We start from the raw sequence: 19,261 nt of genomic DNA on the forward strand, positions 1-19,261 counted from the left end.
TAGAGGGAGGGGAACAAGCAGACCCTGCTCTGAGCACAGAGCCTGACACAGGGATTGATCCCACAATCCTGTTATCATGACCTGAGCTGAAATCAAGAGTTAGAGGCCTAACCCACTGAGCCACCCAGGCACCCCTGTAACTCCTTTTTAAAAAGAAATGATGAGGAAGACATCAGCAGGAAGAGTAGGAAGCTCCTGACTTCCCCTCTTCTCACGGACACCCTGAGTAAACAGCTACACATGAATCAATTCCATCTGAGAGAAATCCAAAAACTAGTTGAGTGTTTCCTACACAAGGCGTGACTGGAAAAGTGCTCACATTCAAATGGGTTGGAAAAGCTGAGACACACTTCTACCTTAAACCCCATCCTTGGGTACAGAGCCTTATAAATTGAGAGGGAAACCTCAACCCCCAAGTTCTTCTGACAGAGCAAAGCATTTGGACTGCACAGTTAGCACCCTACCTTTCATGGCTGCCAGTCAAGGGACTGGTTACCAGTTCACCTGGCTCTGGGAGCTGATCAGGCTTTGTGTTTGCAAGTCCCCTGCAGATAATGGTAAACAGAGACAGTGTTAAACAGAATCCTCCAGCAGCACCGGGGCAGAAGAAGCAAGCAAAACGTCAAGGCTCCCAGTGTCTGCCTTGGATGGGGTTTGACTCTATGCTCTCCCAGAGGCTGTCTGAGAGTCAGGCTCCTAATAAGTCTGCACCTGGGAGCTGACTGGGATCCTCTAGGAGCCTGAATGGGTTTATAGTTACTTAGTCTGCCATCTTCTCCTTCCAGCTCACTCCAATAATAAAAGAGTCACCAGCTTCTCGTTAGAAGGAGACTGTCGCCCAGGGGAGAGCTCTCAACATCAATAGCTTCTGGAAGCTGATGGAGCTCTTTATTTTTGGGTCCCACAGAACACACTGCACAAAAAGGTGATTTTATATGAATGCACAAGTGGGTATTCCCCCTGGCTCAGCACAGGGCCAGTAGGAAAAACACCCAGCTCCTGGTTTCTCCCTGAAAGGAAGTAGGCTGTGTATCTGACATCTCACAACTGCTGCCAGAAACGCTTCCAATTAGCTCCTATCTAGGAGCTGACCGGGCAGGCAATTAGTTGTCCCCTGGAGGTCTAATGAGCTTGCAGGAATTTCCCTCTTCGGGGCACTGACTGCACTTGGTAAGCCACGGTCTCCTGGGGACCACTAAGAACAAAGGTTAGGATTTGGAAAAGAACAAAGGTTCTAGAAGCAACAGAATCCCATACCAGATTGAGGGATTTTGCATCTATATTCATCAGGGATATTGGCCTGCAGTTTTCTTTTCTTGTAATATCTTTACCTGGCTTTGGTGTCAGAATAATGCTGGCTTTGTATAGTAAGTTTGGAAATGTTCCTTCCTACTCAATTCTTTGGAAGAGTTTGAAGAGAATTAGCATTAGCTCTTTCTTAAAATATTTAGTAGAGGGACACCTGGGTGGCTCAGCAGTTGAGCATCTGCCTCTGGTTCCAAGGAGTGATCCCAGAGTCTCAGGATCGAGTCCCACATCGGGCTTCCTACATGGAGCTTGCTTCTCCCTCTGCCTTTGTCTCTGTCTCTTTCTGTGTCTCTCATGAATAAATAAATAGAATCTTTTTTTTTATTAGAAAATAGAAAATTTAGTAGAATTCGCCATCTGGTCCTGGATTTTCTTTGTTGGGAAACTTTTTAGTACTGCTTTATTCTCTTGATTTGTTTTTGATCTATACACATTTTCTATTTCTTCATGGTCCAGTGTTGGTAGGTTGTATGTTTCTAAAATTTGCCCCTTTCTTCTAGGTTATTCAATTTGTTGGTGTATGATGGTTCATAATAACCTCTCCTCGTCTTCTAAAGAGATTTCTGTAGTATAAGTTGAAAAGTTTCCTCTTTCGTTTCTGATTTTATTTGAATCTTCTCTTTTTTTCTTAGTCTAGCTAAAGACTTGTCAATTTTGTTTATCTTTTCAAAAACCAACTCTTAGTTTTTGTTGATTATTATCTTTTTAGTCTCTATTTCATTGGTTTCTGCTTTAACTTTGGTTTTAGTCTGCTCTCATTTTTCAGTTCCTTGATATATAAAGGTAGGTTGTCTATTGGAGATCTTTGGGGTTTTGTATTGTTTTGTTCTATAGACATTTACTGTTATAGATACTCAGAACTGCTTTTGCTGTTTTCCATTAGTTGTGATGTGTTTTACTATTTGTCTCAATATATATTTTGAATTTCTCTTTTGATATCTTCTTTGACCCATTAGTTGTTCAGGATTTAGAGTCCAAATACTCTCAAGAATCCATATTTGTCCCTGCAGTTCCATGAGACCAACCAAAGTTCTGTTAGGTTATTTTTCCTATTGGCAGTAGTCCTCTGCCTGGACCTAAATCAACGTTTTAAATTCTTGGCCAAGGTAAGAATCAGACAAACCTCCATGAAAAATAAATAAATAAATAAATAAATACCACCATTTAAACTCCAAGAGTTTCTACAATCATTGAAAATGTATGCCTTCTCTTCCTCCTATTCCTTTTGCAAATATCTTATGCCTTAAAAATGAATGGTTTTTATATTTTAAATTATTTTCCTGATTATTCTCAGTGTAATAATTAGCCTGTCACTGATTATACTATCTTATTTTGAAGAAGTCTCAAATCTGAATTTTAAAAACTCAACTCTGATAATATTTTTCTAGAACTGGATAATTTAGATCATTTACATTTATCACATATTTCTCATATATTAAAATGATTAATATGGATTAATTTCCATTACTTTTATGATTTTCTCTCTTATTCTGTGTTTAACCACTTTCTTGAATTGGTTTGTATTGCATCCTCTGTTTTTTGTTACACTATTTTCTTTCTCCTTATTCCTTTTTCTTTGGGAATTTCACACTTACTTATATTCATTAGTAAATTAAAAATTTAACACTCATATTAAACTTAAAATGTGGATGCTATTTGATAGGTGTTCTCAGTCCGAAGCAATATAATGAACTTCAGATTATTTTGTCTGAGTAATTTCTTAACATTCATACTTTGTTCTCTAATGTTTATTTTACATTGATTTATTCATGCCACAATTATTAGTATTAGTCAGTGGTCCTTTAAATTGTTTAGATTTTTTTTAATTGTTTAGATTTTTCAAACACTTTCTGTTTCCTTTGATCATGATTTTTCTCTCAGATTTCATGGATGAATTTTCTCTTCTTCTTAAATTCATTTTTCAATTTCCTACAGAGATACTTTGCTGGAACAAAAGTAGTAAGCTACTGTACATCTGGAAATATTTTCCCTTTTTTAATTAACTGTGCAATCTATTCATTATTGAATATGTTATTTTGTTGTTTATGCTTCCATTGTTACTGTTAAGGTATTAACAGTCTACTTTCTTTTTTCTCTAAGTAATCTATTACCCCCTCTTTTCTTTTTTTTTTTTCCTTTTTTCCAGGATGCTCTAAAGACCCTCCTGTCTAGAAAATATTTTTTAAGAAACCATTTTATTAGAAAAAGTTTAAAATGTATAGAAAAGCAACATCTACATGCACTTATCACTTGGATTTGATGTTTATTGATTTAGCCATCTTGTGTCATCTCTATCCACTTCCCATCTGCTATCCTCATCCATGTCCTTTTCATCTTCTGATTATTTTTCAGTTAATCTCAAATAATTTCACATAAATATTTTATATCCATGTCAAAAGCTAAATAATCTTCAGAAATATTTTAAAAATACCTTTGCCATCTAAAAATTTCACAATAGGGACACCAGAGTGGCTCCGCAGTTGAGCATCTGCCTTTGGTCAGGGAGTGATCCTGGAGCCCCAGGATAGAGTCGACAATGGGCTCCCTGCATGGAGCCTTCTTCTCCTCCTGTGTCTCTACCTCTTTCTCTGTGTCTCTCATGAATAAATAAATAAAATCTTTTTAAAAATCACAGTAATTCTTTAATAACACTCCTTAATTCCACAATAATTCCTTACTAACATCAGAAAAGTAGTCAGGGTATAAAATTTCCCCCAAATTCCCCATGACCATCTTTTTTGCTAACAGTTTGTTAATCCGTATCAAAATTCAAATTAGATCCAGAGATTGCAATCTTCACATTCAATGCAACCCCTATCAAAATATAAACACAACCTTCACAGAACTAGAAGAAATAACCCCAACATTTGTAAAGAACCTCAAAAGACCCCAAAGCCAAAGCAATTTTGAGAGATAAAAAAAGCTGGAGGCATCATAATTCCATATTTCAAGATATACTACAAAGCCTTATTAATCAAAACAGGATGGTGGTGGCACAAAAAAAATAGACATAGATCAATGGAACAGAACACAGAGCCTGGAAAGAAATCCATGCTCATATGGTCAATTAAGCTACACCACAGAGACAAGAATATACAATAGAGAAACAGTTGCTTCAATAAATGGCACTGGGAAAATTGGACAGCTACATGGAAAAGAATGAAACTGGACCACTTCCTAACACCGCACACAAAAATAAACTCGAAATGGATTAAAGACCTAAGTGTGAGATCTGAAGCCATAAAAATCCTAAAAGAAAATACAGATAATAATTTCTCTGACATCAATAATAGCAATATTTTCTTAAATATGTCTCCTCAGGCAAGGGAAACAAAAGCAAAAATAAACTATTGGGATTCCATCTAAATAAAAAGCTTTTTCATAAGTAAAAGAAACCATCATAAAAAAAAGTCAATCAACTGAATGGGAGAAAATATTTGTAAATGATATATCCAATAAGGAGTAAATATTGGAAATATATAAATAACTTATACAATTCAAAACTAAAAGACCCAAACGATCCAATTAAAAAGTGGGCAGCAATTTGAGTAGACATTTTTTTTTTCCAAAAAAAGAAAGACAAATGGCCAACAGACATATGAAAAGATGCTCAACATCACTAGTAATCAGGGAAATGTAAAACTAAAGATCCTTTCTTTATCTTTGGTCCCTTAAATATATCCGGATGTGGATGTCTTCTTTTTTTTTTTTTTTTTTTTATGATAGTCACAGAAAGAGAGGCAGAGACACAGGCAGAGGGAGAAACAGGCCCCATGCACCGGGAGCCCAACGTGGGATTCCATCCCACGTCTCCAGGATTGCGCTCTGGGCCAAAGACAGGCGCCAAACTGCTGCGCCACCCAGGGATCCTTTTTTTTTTTTTTTAATAATAAATTTATTTTTTTATTGGTGTTCAATTTGCCAACATACAGAATAACACCCAGTGCTCATCCTGTCAAGTGCCCGCCTCAGTGCCCATCACCCATTCACCCCCACCGCCAACCCTCCTCCCCTTCCACCACCCCTAGTTCGTTTCCCAGAGTTAGGAGTCTTCATGTTCTGTCTCCCTTTCTGATATTTCCCACCCATTTCGTCTCCCTTCCCTTCTATTCCCTTTCACTATTATTTATATTCCCCAAATGAATGAGACCATGTAATGTTTGTCCTTCTCCGATTGACTTACTTCACTCAGCATAATACCCTCCAGTTCCATCCACGTTGAAGCAAATGGTGGGTATTTGTCGTTTCTAATGGCTGAGGAATATTCCATTGTATACATAGACCACATCTTCTTTATCCACTCATCTTTTGATGGACACCGAGGCTCCTTCCACAGCTTGGTTATTGTGGCCATTGCTGCTAGACACATCGGGGTGCAGGTGTCCTGTCGTTTCACTGCATCTGTATCTTTGGGGTAAATCCCCAACAGTGCAATTGCTGGGTCGTAGGGCAGGTCTATTTTTAACTCTTTGAGGAACCTCCACACAGTTTTCCAGAGTGGCTGCACCAGTTCACATTCCCACCAACAGTGCAAGAGGGTTCCCCTTTCTCCACATCCTCTCCAACATTTGTTGTTTCCTGCCTTGTTAATTTTCCTCATTCTCACTGGTGTGAGGTGGGATCTCATTGTGGTTTTGATTTGTATTTCCCTGATGGCAAGTGATGTGGAGCATTTTCTCATGTGCATGTTGGCCATGTCTATGTCTTCCTCTGTGAGATTTCTGTTCATGTCTTTTGCCCATTTCATGATTGGATTGTTTGTTTCTTTGCTGTTGAGTTTAATAAATTCTTTGTAGATCTTGGAAACTAGCCCTTTATCTGATACGTCATTTGCAAGTATCTTCTCCCATTCTGTAGGTTGTCTTTGAGTTTTGTTGACTGTATCCATTGCTGTGCAAAAGCTTCTTATCTGGATGAAGTCCCAATAGTTCATTTTTGCTTTTGTTTCTTTTGCCTTCGTGGATGTATCTTGTAAGAAGTTACTGTGGCCGAGTTCAAAAAGGGTGTTGCCTGTGTTCTCCTCTAGGATTTTGCTGGAATCTTGTCTCACATTTAGATCTTTCATCCATTTTGAGTTTATCTTTGTGTCTGGTGCAAGAGAGTGGTCTAGTTTCATTCTTCTGCATGTGCATGTCCAATTTTCCCAGCACCATTCATTGAAGAGACTATCTTTCTTCCAGTGGCTAAGTGGATAGTCTTTCCTCCTTTATCGAATATTAGTCGGATGTGAATGCCTTCTTATTGACCATTCTTGGAAGTCAACTAGGCTAACAGATTGAGAGAATTGATATCATTCCATTTTGTATAAATCTTGGTCATTTTCTCATCAAATATTAACCTTAAATTAACTTTCTTTGAAAATCATGTTTGTTTGTTTTTTAGATTCAGTTAAGATTCAGGTTCATTGTAGTACATTTTTAGTATATGGAAAGTCCAAAAAATGCCTTTAAATATGACTCCAGGGACACCTGGGTGGCTCAGTGGTTGAGAGTCTGCCTTTAGCTCAAGGCATGATTCCAGAGTCCAGGGTGGAGTCCCACGTTGTGCTCCCTGCATGGAGCCTGCTTCTTCCTCTGCCTATGTCTCTGCCTATCTCTCTATGTCTCTCATGAATAAATAAATAAAATCTTCATCAATCAATATCCAAAAAATAATCACTGCTAACAGTTCAGTATATGAAACTATTTATGCTTTAATAACATTTTATAAAGAATGTCGTAACCAATGTAACACAAAATTATTTAGTAAACCACTTTCCAAAAGAATGTTAGTGACTTCATGATTTATATATCAAAACCAATTTAATCAGTTATCTATCTTTTAGAGATTTGTTTCCAATTTTCTATTCCTATGCTTTGTTATTAGGATATAATAGTGATAAAAACAAACAAAAATCTTTACCCTTATAGAACTTGCAATCTTGGTGAAAACCAACACAAATAACAGTATAGATGTAGTATTTTGTATTGTGCTAAATACTGAGAAAGGCAGATACAGATTATCAGGGTTTGCTGTGTGAAATAATAGAGTGATCAGGAAAAAAAAATAGAGTGATCAGGAAAAGTTTCTCTGAGAAAGTATTTTGATGAAGACATGAATCAGAAACCAGTCACATGAATATCTGGCAGAGCATTCCAGAAAGAGAGAACAGCAAGTACAAAGTCCCAAAGTGGCAGCATACCATGGGGATGAAGCCAAAGTGCTACATTGAAATAGACGTGAAAAACCATTTGAGGGTGACATCAGGAGATAGCAGAGGGTCAGGTCATGCTGAATGTTAGGGGTCATAGTTAGCAATTACCTTTTATTGGGAAAGAAATAATAATGCATTGGGGGATTTCGTAAAAATACAAACTAGTAGCACGATCTAAATAACTAGTGTTATTTTGGCTATCTAGTTAAGGATAGAGTAATACCTGGACAAACAGAGAAGCAATGAGATTAGTTAGGAGGTTGCTTCAATGCTCAAGGCTAAAAATGATGGACTTCTACTGGGGAGGCCACAGTGGGAATCATGAATTGTGTTCAAATTCTGGAGCATGAGGAAATATGAATTGCTGGCAGACTGGTTCTGAATAACTTAAGATTGCAGGAGAGTGTGAGGAGTGACCATGGTAGGAAAGCATTAGAAAAGACAATCAGGAGATCACATTTATTAGTACAAAAGATATGTACATTTTATATATTTTCCTATTATCAAAATAGGTAGTTTCATAGTTTATACCTTCCTGAACAGTGCAATGTAACTATTTTCTTTCATACTCCTGAATACTAATACTGCTATTTATAATTGCTGTACATTTTGTGAATAAAAGTGCATCTCAAATTGATTTAATGTGCTCTTTAATTGGAACAAATCAGATGGGTTTTAAACAAACAATTAAAAATACTTGAGCAAAAATACCATAAGATTCTGCCTGCTTCATATTTTATTCTCTATTATCACTAGCTATCCATGTCTTTAATTTGTGGAGTAAATATGGGTCCAAAATTTGTCACTTCTTGCCCATAGGGCATTTTAATATTCTCACAAGTTTTGGGAATTTTCTATTATTCCCTTTGGATATTATTCCTTTTTTTTTTTGTCAGACAAGACATTGATAGTTAGTCTAGCCTCTCCTGCCAACAACTTAGGTTCCTGATTGAGTGACTCATTTGGAAAGAGTGAGTAAAGTGTAGTACTCAAAGGTATTTAGCAAGGACAGCTACACCCATTGGCAGTGCTGATACACAGGAGTGGGTGAAATGCATTAACTGACTCCTTAATTTATTAACTTCCACAGTTTGTGCTAGAGGAAGCCCTACTTAAAACTGATTTCTCCAGCCTATTAGTGACTCATCCACATTCTCATACCTTTAAAATAATTCTAATTGTTTCTTTCAGCTAGAGTTGAATTCTATAGCATGTAACCAGTAACCCTGAGTGGTATTGACTGCAATACCCCACAAGACTCAAAGTGGTTCTTGCATATTATCATCTGATAAATATTTTAATGGGGCAAGGATATTTTTTATTCATTAGAATTTCTCTTGATGAGAGCATTGCATATACTGGGAAGAAATATTTTGTTAAGCCATTTGAAACTGACAATGAGATCTTCAGAAGATGATTTATCATCACACAAAAAGAGAACTGGGTTATTCCTGAGAAAGAGACAGAGAAAGTGATTGCATCCTGTGAGATGGCATAAGATTCTAGGCTGGACAATTTGATTTTTTTCTTATTAAAAGAAAGAAAAAAGGCACCTGGGTGGCTCAGTCAGTTAAGCCTCTGACTCATAATCTTGGCTCAGATCATGATCTCCCGGTTGTAAGATTAAGCCCTGTGTGCACTCCCCCACCCCCGGCTTGATGCAGAGTCTGCTTGTCTCCCTCTCCCCCTACAGCTCCCCCTGCTCATGTGAAGTCTCTTTTACTCTCTATCAAATAAATAAATAAATCTGAAAAAAAAGCAAAACAAAATAATAAGTAAAATATTAATATTGCCATCAAAATCGAAAACTTGAAGGAAATGGGAGTTGGAGTCTATTATAACAATGTAAAAATAAAATGACTCAAAATAATTATTCATAGTAGTATTATAACTATATTATTAATAAATACACAAGTCACCCTAAGAGAAATTAAAAAACTACAACATATTTAAAGGATAATTCTCAAAATTTTTGTCTTTGTCACTTATACTTTTTTCTATCACAAAAATAAATGAAGCATGCAAGAATCAAGCCTTTTCTTTTAGGAGGCTATTTTGTTTAAATTATTTGAATGCATTCCACTATCTTTTCAGTTACAATGTATTTATTTGAATCTTTATTTTGAGAAAAATGGCACATGTATACAAAAACTGAGCAGAAATTGGAATTGTGTGATAGGATTCCTCTGGATAAAACTATGGCATTCTGTTTTTAGAAAATATTTCTTTTTAGTATAAAAAAAAAATTATGTCCTCTATTGATAAGTACTACTTTGATCGCAAATGACTGAAATCAATCTTAATGCAAAACAAAAAAAGGGGGGGAAGTAGGAGTAAGGGAGATTTATGGTTGGGACATGAGGGTACTTCATGAAATGCAAAAGAGAGTTGAGCAAAAAGTGTCTGGTTGAGCAAACTTACTGGGAATTTGATAATTATAATTAGGGCTACAGAATTTGTTGGGTTTAGGGGTTTTCTATCTATTTGTGATCTCTATATTTTTCTGTAGCTCCATTTCATTTTCCTTTCTTTCTACACATGAACTTTATGTATGTTATGGAAAATCAGGTGACCAGTATCTATTTAGAGTTTTAGCCACTATGGGAAACACATAAAAACAACTAACCTTGGTACCCAAGTTCAAAAATCCTAAAGAAGGGACACTTTCTGCTAATCACTAAAAAAAAAAAAAACAAAAAAAAAACAAAAAATCATGAGTTATTAAAATATATTTTAATATCTTTTGGATTCAGAAATTATCTATAACTCTGTAATCCAGTAATTACTACAACGCAATCACTATTAACTCATAGTGTCTCTAACCACATCATGTGATGTGTCCTAGGTAGTACCCTAGTGTGGATTCTCCACTAGATTAATCACTAACAAAATTTTATGAAATAATGTATGCTTTAGTTTTTGAATCCTACAAATGCATAATGCAGTGTCTAGCACAGAGAAAACTCTCAATAAAAATGTATAAAATATTGAATGTTTCAGTAAGAATCAATAATCTAAGATTTAATTTCAATAATACTGAATATAAACTGCTTAGAGTTTATTCAAGGTTCAGCTGATTGTACATCTGCTTTATTTGAGCATCACTAGAGAGTTTCATCTCTCACACAGTTTTGCTTATCCTTATATTTTCTCTAGAACTCAACTTCTCTGTTCTTGGACTCTGTAAGATTACCCTGTAGACTTAACTTATCCCATTTGAAGCAGGAGTGTTCCATAAATTTGTTGGATCAAAGAAAACAGCACAGAAAATGGAAATAGAGATAGGCATCAAGTAAAATAATGGTGTCAGATGAAATTATCCAGAAAAAAAAATCATGTGTTTAACAGTTTAACTAAAAATACATTGTTGTCTTTAATTCCTCCAAGTTGAGTCATTTTATCTGTTTTGCAGTTTTAATAATATATGTATAATTGATAATACTAAATGTGCATGCTAAATCATTATCACAAATACACACTTGAATTATAGAACCCTTTAAATAGCCTGAAATTAGTCATAAGCTTAGCTAAAGCTTTTAACTATCAAAACACATCTCAAATATTAATATTTTTCCATCAAAACTCCATTTTATCTAAATAGTATTAGTAGAATAAAATGCCATCATTTCTTTAATTTTAAATGTCTAGTTCTGTAATATACAATTACAAATTCAAATAAGAGAACTATAACACTAAACTAAAATTCTGCATCTCCCTTAACATTTTTACATTTTGCTTTAAATTTAAGCCAAATAAATCAATACACATGTATTTTGTATATGTTTCTCATATAAACTTGTACAATAGCACTAATAAAAATTTAATTCCTGCCCTCCTGGTACTTTTTGACAAACAGGCTAGTTTCTGGGGAAACTCACATGATAAGTCATCTGGCTACGTTCTCATAAAAACACAGGCTATGAGAGGCACTAACTGATTTTAAAGAATGATCATGTTCACAATACATATTTTAGTGATTTTTTTTCCAACTGAGAATTATGTTCTATAAAATTCTTAGCACAGAAATAAGAAAAATAGTTTTCAGTGAATGTAGGTACCAAAATCCCTTCTTACAAGTCTTTTCAAAATTCTTAGGAAAGCTTCCAAAAAAAGGGAAAAAATATATTCTAACACTCAAAAAGAGAAACACACATCTCAGGTTCTAACAGAAATTCAATTTATATTTCCTGTTAATGGGTAGAAATTCAGTTTGCATGCAAACTTTCTCATACGCAAGTCCCAATTTCATTCTCCCAGGGTGAATAGGCTACGAAGTCACTTCTGTGGGTTCATCCCTGCTTCAGGCCTTCAGCATAAACTATCAGGATCCTCACACATTTGTTAAATTGTGTGCTTGTTCATTATGTATTTATGTACTTGTGTTCCAAGTGGTTAATGAAAATACAGAATTAAATCCTACAGGGGTAAAGGAGAGGAGCCCTATACCAGAAATGATCAAATTTAAAAGTAGAGATAAGATACATTCGTTATATTACTCCTTTCTGCTCCTGGGCACCGCCGAGTAAGCAACATTAAAATCTCCCCTCCCTCAGCCATCATGTCTAAGTCAGAGTCTTCCAAAGAGCCTGAGCAGCTGCGGAAGCTCTTCATTGGAGGTTTGAGCTTCTAAACAACTGATGAGAGTCTGAGGAGCCATTTTGAGCTACAATGTCCCCCCTACAATGGGGGACGCTTACAGACTGTGTGGTAATGAGAGACCCCAACACCAAGCCCTCCAGAGGCTTTGGGTTTGTCACCTCCACTGTGGAGGAGGTGGATGCAGCCATGAATCCAAGGCCGCACAAGGTAGATGGAAGAGTTGTGGAACCAAAGAGGACTGTCTCATGAGAAGATTCTCAAAGACCTGGTGCCCACTTAACTGTGAAAAAGATTTTTGTTGGTGGCATTAAAAAGACACTGAAGAACAACATCTAAGAGATTATTTTGAATAGTATGGGAAAACTGAAGTGATTGAGATCATAACTGACGGAGGCAGTGGCAAAAAGAGAGGTTTTGCTTTTGTGACTTTTGATGACAATGACTCTGTAGACGAGATTGTCATTCAAAAATCCCATGCTGTAAATGGCCACAACTGTGAAGTAAGGAAAGCCCTATGGAAGCAAGACATGGCTAGTGCTTCATCCAGCCAAAGAGGCCGAAGTGGTTCTGGAGACTTTGGTGGTGATCGTGGAGGTGGTTTTGGTGGGAATGATGACTTTGGTCATGGAGGGAACTTCAGTGGTAGAGGTGGCTTCGGTGGCAGCCGGAGTGGTGGTGGATATGGTGGCCGTGGGGACGACTATAATGATTTGGTAATGATGTGCTAGGAAGCAACTTTGGAGGTGGCGGAAGCTGTAACGATTTTGGCAATTACAACAATCAATCCTCAAATTTTGGATCCATGAAAAGAGGAAATTTTGGAGGCAGAAGCTCTGGTCCCTATGGTGGTGGAGGAAAATACTTTGCCAAACCACAAAACCAAGGTGGCTATGGCCATTCTGGCAGCAGCAGCAGCAGCTATGGCAGTGGCAGAAGGTTTTAATTACTGCCAGGAAACAAAGCTTAGCAGGAGAGGAGAGCCAGAGAAGTGACAGGGAAGCTACAGGTTACAACAGATCTGTGAACTCAACCAAGCACAGTGGTGGCAGGACCTAGCTGCTACAAAGACATATTTTAGACAATACTCATGTGTATGGGCAAAAAACTCAAGGACTGTATTTGTGACAAATTGTATAACAGGTTATTTTAGTTTATGTTCTGTGGAAAGTGTAAAGCATTCCAACAAAGGGTTTTAATGTAGATTTTTTTTTTTTTGCACCCATGATCTTGATTGCTAAATGTAATAGTCTGATCATGACACTGAATAAATGGTTCTTTTTTTTAATGTGCTGTGTAAAGTTAGTCTACTCTGAAGCCATCTTAGTAAACTACCCCAACAATGTGAAGTTAGAATTCCTTCAGGGTGATGCCAGGTTCCATTCGAAATTTATTTGCAACCTGCTTGGGCACAGAAGCCATTGTCTCCACATACCTTGGTGTGGTTGAACTGACAGCTAATGTGTTGCTGGAGTTCACCATTAAAAGGGTCAGCTTGGAGCTTATTTGGTTATTATGATTGTTGGCACATCCTATGCAATATATATAAATTGAATTATGGTATCAGGGGATCCTTGGGTGGCTCAGCGGTTTAACGCCTGCCTTTGGCCCAGGGCGCGATCCTGGAGTCCCGGGATCGAGTCCCACATCGGGCTCTTGGCGTGGAGCCTGCTTCTCCCTCCTCCTGTGTCTCTGCCTCTCTCTCTCTCTCTCTCTCTCACTGTGTGCCTATCATAAATAAATAAATACATAAATCTTTTAAAAATGAATTATGGTATCAGATAAAATTATAGATGGGATTAAAGCTTGTGTATCATCCATTATCATGTGTAATCAATGAACGACTTAATGTTCTCTTGAATGGAAAAAAAAATAAAAGTAGAGATAAACAAAACAAAACAACACAAACAACAATATCTTATAATTAGTATTTTTACTTGGAAAATAAAGAATCAGATGCATATTTATATTTAGAATTATATATTATTGCATTAGATTTAGAATTTATAATTCTAAAGGTACACAAAAGAAAACAAATTGTAAAAAGAAAACATTTGCTTCACTTAGGCTTAACAATTATGTTTTGTAACTCTTGGTGGCCCATTCAGGTGGTGCATGTAAAAAAAAAAATGATTTAAATTAAAACTTCAATAGATTGGATAGTAGAATTTCCTTGGTGACTCTCACAACCCTGTAATAGATCCTCTTCTCTCACAATGGAGAAAGGGAGAGAATTATTTTCAGTCTCACAATTAGTGTAGTCAAAACAGCTTTATGAAAAGAGCAAACAGAATTTGATGTTTGTCTGCTCATGTCTGCTTACAGAGCTAGAGGGTTAGTTCCAAGAGGACTTAATTGAGGACAGAATCTGGAGAGGCATCTTCCTAAGGACAGCTTCTAGAGTGTGTTGGAGCAAGGAAGGAATGCTTAGAATTATCTCTCAGGAGTAAGAAAAAAAGCTGGAGGGCAGTTATTTTTACATCTTTCTCAGTTGCCTGCATGAGGAGGCATGGACCATATCAAGAGAGTTAGGGGAAGAATTTTAAGTGGCCATCTGGTGGAAATACAAGTTCTCATAAGTGAAACACAGATGAGGGGTCCCCAGCAGAAGACAGTTTGAAAAGCCTACAAAGCTTTCCAGGAAAGACAGAGTGTGATTACCTAGAACTTAGAGAATGTCAGTGACAGATCATTGCTGTGCTAGTCAACTAAGACTGGCCTGGCCACTTCTCCAACATTGGAAGGATATTGACCAATATCCTTTGATTGATTTAATCAAAGTCTATTGATTCAAATGTTAATCTTATCTAAAAAATACCTTAATGGAAACATCTAGACATTTGGTTGTCATTTTGTTTTGTATTTTAAATTCCAACATAGTTACCATACAGTGTTGTGTTTGGTGTTTGACCAAAGACCTGAGTATCTTGGCCTAGCAAAGTTGACAAAATTAATCATTACAAATAGGTAGATATTTTAATCAATAAAATGAATTTATTTTAAACTAAAGAGACTGGAGAATTTTACTCTAAAGTAAAAAGAAAAGCAATGGGATTAACCTTCAATTGCATCAATGAAATTAGGCAAATTACTCTTAAATGCAATTAGGGGAAAAAAGATTTTGCTTCAATTAGATCTGAAAATATTACAACATAAGAATGGTAACAAAGGAAAGAGGAATCCCTCTGCCTCTCTCTCTCTCTCTCCTCTCTTTTTCTCAGCTATTATGGATTTAAACATAGGGAAAAAGATTCTATTTTCTCCAGTAAAAATAATGTTATATTCATTTTTAATATAAAAGTGTATAAAATTCCATTCAGTTGAGCCTATACAATGGTCAATTACAAGTCATGAGTATCAATTTTGCCATTCTTTTGCCTACCTTAATTCCTACTCTGGCTAACTCCAAAATATTACCTAATTTTACCTAATTCTAGATGGGTGTATATATTTGAAAATCTCAGAAACCCACACTGATTGCACTCACTTTATATTCGGGACCAAAAATATCCAATTTCTGAGTATTTTCCAATTTGTCTACCATGTTTTTCTACTCTGCTCTGTCACTTTCCAAGATGCCTTTTTCACAAATTTTCTCATCTCTTCAAGCTTCCAGAAATTCTTCTCCTACCCTTAAACTCTATTGATAAATATGCTACCTATTTATCAGTGGAAATAGGAGCAATTTAAAAAAGACATTTCACACATTCCTTTTACACATAAATGAATTTGCTTCCACATAAATTTCTTTAAGTATTGTTAAGATGGGTAAACTCTTATATGACAACCTCCTTTGTAAATTAAATTTCATCCCTTCTTGCACACCAAAGAACTGTTCCCACTGTTGTGATCTGAAGTCTGTGTCAGAGAGCCTTCAACAATCTTGTAAAATCAAGTCTAGGAAGCATCTTTGCCATCTGCCATGAAGTCATGATGTTTCTTTCCACTGTGAACTTATGAACTGCTATATACCACTTGGAAAATGTGGTGCATCAGAGCGTTCAAGTGCCAGTGATATGGGGTCCCAGGACATCACCTCTGTCTAGGTTAGAGAGAATATTTCTAGATGAGGAACTAGGAACTATATTCTTCCTCTTGATTAACATTCTGATGCTATAGGTATAATAGTAAAGGACATTATAAGATCTTCAAAAGATTTTAAAAAAGTATCTTCTTGATTTTGCTTTCTCCCTAAGCAACTACCTCATTTTCATTTCTCCTTGAAACCCGAACACTTAAATAAACATCATCACCGTCATTATTCCCATTTTTTCACCTCCAATTATTACTCAAATTTATTCTAGTCAGGCCATCCTGCCTGCTAGTTTAAGGAAACTTCTTGTCAAGGTCACAAGTGGCTTCTATATACCAAATCCAATGCAAAACCTTTAGCTTTTATCTTACTGGAACTATGAGGAGTGTTTGAAAAGTTCATCACATCCTCCTTCTTGAGAAATTTTCATGTGAATTCTGAAACACTATTCATTTTGGTTCTTTTCTTGTAGAAAGTGTGATTTCTACTCAGTTTCTTCTGTAGATTCTTAACCAACTTCAAAGATGTAGGCTTCTACATCTTAGAGGGCCCATTCTTTTTTTTTATTTGTACTCAACACTGTTTTTGAGTTTATGTCTGCAAATACCATTAACATGTTAAGATTTCAAACTCTGCATCTTCAAACTAGACTCTACCTTTAAACTCAAATCTGTGTGTCAACCTGCAAACATGAACTCTGCCTTTAGAAGTTATCTCAAACTTAATAAATCCAGGACAGAAGATATCCTTTCTGTTAAACTATTCTATCACAATCTTTTACTTCAGTTGACGGGTACTGCTTTAATTTGTTACTGTGGCACACACATTCATACACATAAACACACACACACACAAATATACTCACAATAATTGAAACTATCTTGGATTCCCTTCTCTTTTACCCTACATTCAAATCATCTTACTATCCAAAAACATCCTCCCTTCTCAAAATTTTCAAACACATATACACAGAGGTAAACACACAGTCTAATCACTCTTTTTATTCTGGTGCAAACTAGAGTAATCTGTTGCCTGGATTATTTCAATATTAACTTTCTTTCTCTTTATAACATGCGTCTCCACACAGCAGTCAAAGATCTTTTAAAGACAAAATAAAATCATATTAACAGTCTGTGAAAAGTACAATTGCTTCCCATTTCATTCAGATTATAAATCCAAGTCTTTATAATGCTCTGCAAAGCTATGTGTAGTCTTCCCCCTACCACATATCCAGTTCTCTGACTTCACTGTCAATTTTTTTTTCCCCGTGGCTTATTCTCTTCCAGTAATATTTGATTATTTTCTGGGCATGGAAAACACCAAGAAGGTTCCTATTTCAAGGCCTCTGCCCTCCCTCTTTTGTCTCCCGGAAACCCTCCTGATGCCACCACAGATGTTCACGTCTGTATTTCTTTTTATTAACTTGCTCCAATGTGACCTTGTCATAGAGATTCTTGCTAGTTACCTTCTATGAAATAGTCAGGCACACCTAAGGTCCCTTAGCCTTATCAACAGGCATCACATAACTATATGGCACATATAATTTATTTGGGTTTTTAATTTTTTTGTAAATTTTAATTCCAGGATAGCTGACATACAATGTTATATTAGTTTCAGGTGTACAATATAGTGATCCAAAAATTCCATATATCGCCCATTGCTCATCACAAGTGTACTCCTTAATCCCATAACCCATTTCACCCATCTTCCCATCCACCTCCCCTCTGGTAAACACCAGTTTGTTCTCTATAGTTAAGATTCTGGTTTTTTTGTTTGTTTGTTTGCCTTTTCCTTTCTTTTTTTCCATATGCTCATTTGTTTTGCTTCTTAAATTCAGCATTTGAGTGAAATCATATGATATTCGTTTTTCTCTGGCAGGCTGATTTCATTTAGTATTATATTTTCTAGCTCTATCCATGTCATTGCAAATGGCAGGATTTCTTTCTTTTTTTATGACTGAATAATCTTCTTTATCCATTCTACTCTTGATGGACACTTGGGCTGCCTTCTTAATTTAGCTAATGTAAATAATGCTGCTATAAACATAGGGGCACATACATCCCTTTGTATTAGAGTTTTTATATTCTTTGGGTAAATACCTAGTAGTTCAATTGCTGGATAGTAGGGTAGTTCTCTTTTTAAATTTTTGAGGAACTTCCATATTGTATTCCATAGTGGCTGCACCAGTTTGCATTCCCATTAACAGCAATAAGGTTCCTTTCTCTTCAGATCCTCACCAACACTTGTTTCTTGCATAGTTAATTTGTTTATTACTTATGCCACTTGAATGTGAGACTATGATGGCAAGAACTTTATCTGCTTTGTGTGATTATGTAGTCCCTGTACCAAGAACATTGCTTTCCACTTGGTAGATATCCAATAAATATTTTTAAAATAGTAGATCAATGGATCGGTGAATAGATGGATGAATACATGGATGGATGGAGGGGTAGACAAGAGTTATATTGTGATATCATAGACAGAAATATTTATATACTCCACAGACAAAACACCAAAGAGTAACTAAAACTTTTAGAAACACTTGTGCAATTTGAAACAGAGGATATCATTTCAATTATAAGAAACAGCTATAAGGATAAAGCAATATTCTAGGTAAAAAGGGGCTTACTCTGAATTTCTGAAGATTGATCCTAGCCTTGCAGTCTTACCAATGCTGGAACAGAAGAAAAATTGTTTTAACCATAAGGATAAGATGGGAATATCAAAGAGAGTTGGTGGACATGAAGTGATCAGAAGAATGATGATAAGAGGAATCCCACTGAGATCTGCCTGGGCACATAATGGAGGTGAAGTAGTGGAGGACATAAGAGATGATGACTTGCTCAGAGCCTCTCTTCAGTTGTTGATAGTATTAAGTAGAGCTGAACACCTTGCCCTTTGTGTTTATCACAATAAAAACAATTTATCCAGGATATATAGTGAAATGGCTAGCAACTGGCTTTACATATTTTCATTTCTTATTGTTAAATTTCACATTTTGTTAAGAGGCTTGACTGAAGGGAAAGTTTCTGATTTATATGATGGAAACCTCCAAAATACACTTGTGGATTTACTCAATGTTAACAGATTTTATAAAATCACAGAGTAGCAATTTAATACTCCTAGTTAAT

At 36.0% G+C, this 19,261-nt stretch overlaps 1 long non-coding RNA gene across 1 annotated transcript in view; it reads left to right on the forward strand.

Moving 5' to 3' along the window:
* The first annotated feature begins 1,064 nt into the window (after nucleotides 1-1,064).
* Nucleotides 1,065-19,261, forward strand: part of LOC112652302 (uncharacterized) — a 63,308-nt gene continuing 45,111 nt past the window's right edge. Inside the window, exon 1 of the long non-coding RNA XR_003131345.3 lies at nucleotides 1,065-1,170. This is a non-coding gene — a long non-coding RNA (uncharacterized LOC112652302). The remainder of the gene's footprint in view (nucleotides 1,171-19,261) is intronic.

This window comes from Canis lupus, chromosome 13 (genome assembly GCF_003254725.2).
Source record: "Canis lupus dingo isolate Sandy chromosome 13, ASM325472v2, whole genome shotgun sequence".
In the NCBI taxonomy this organism is placed as follows: Eukaryota; Metazoa; Chordata; class Mammalia; order Carnivora; family Canidae; genus Canis; species Canis lupus.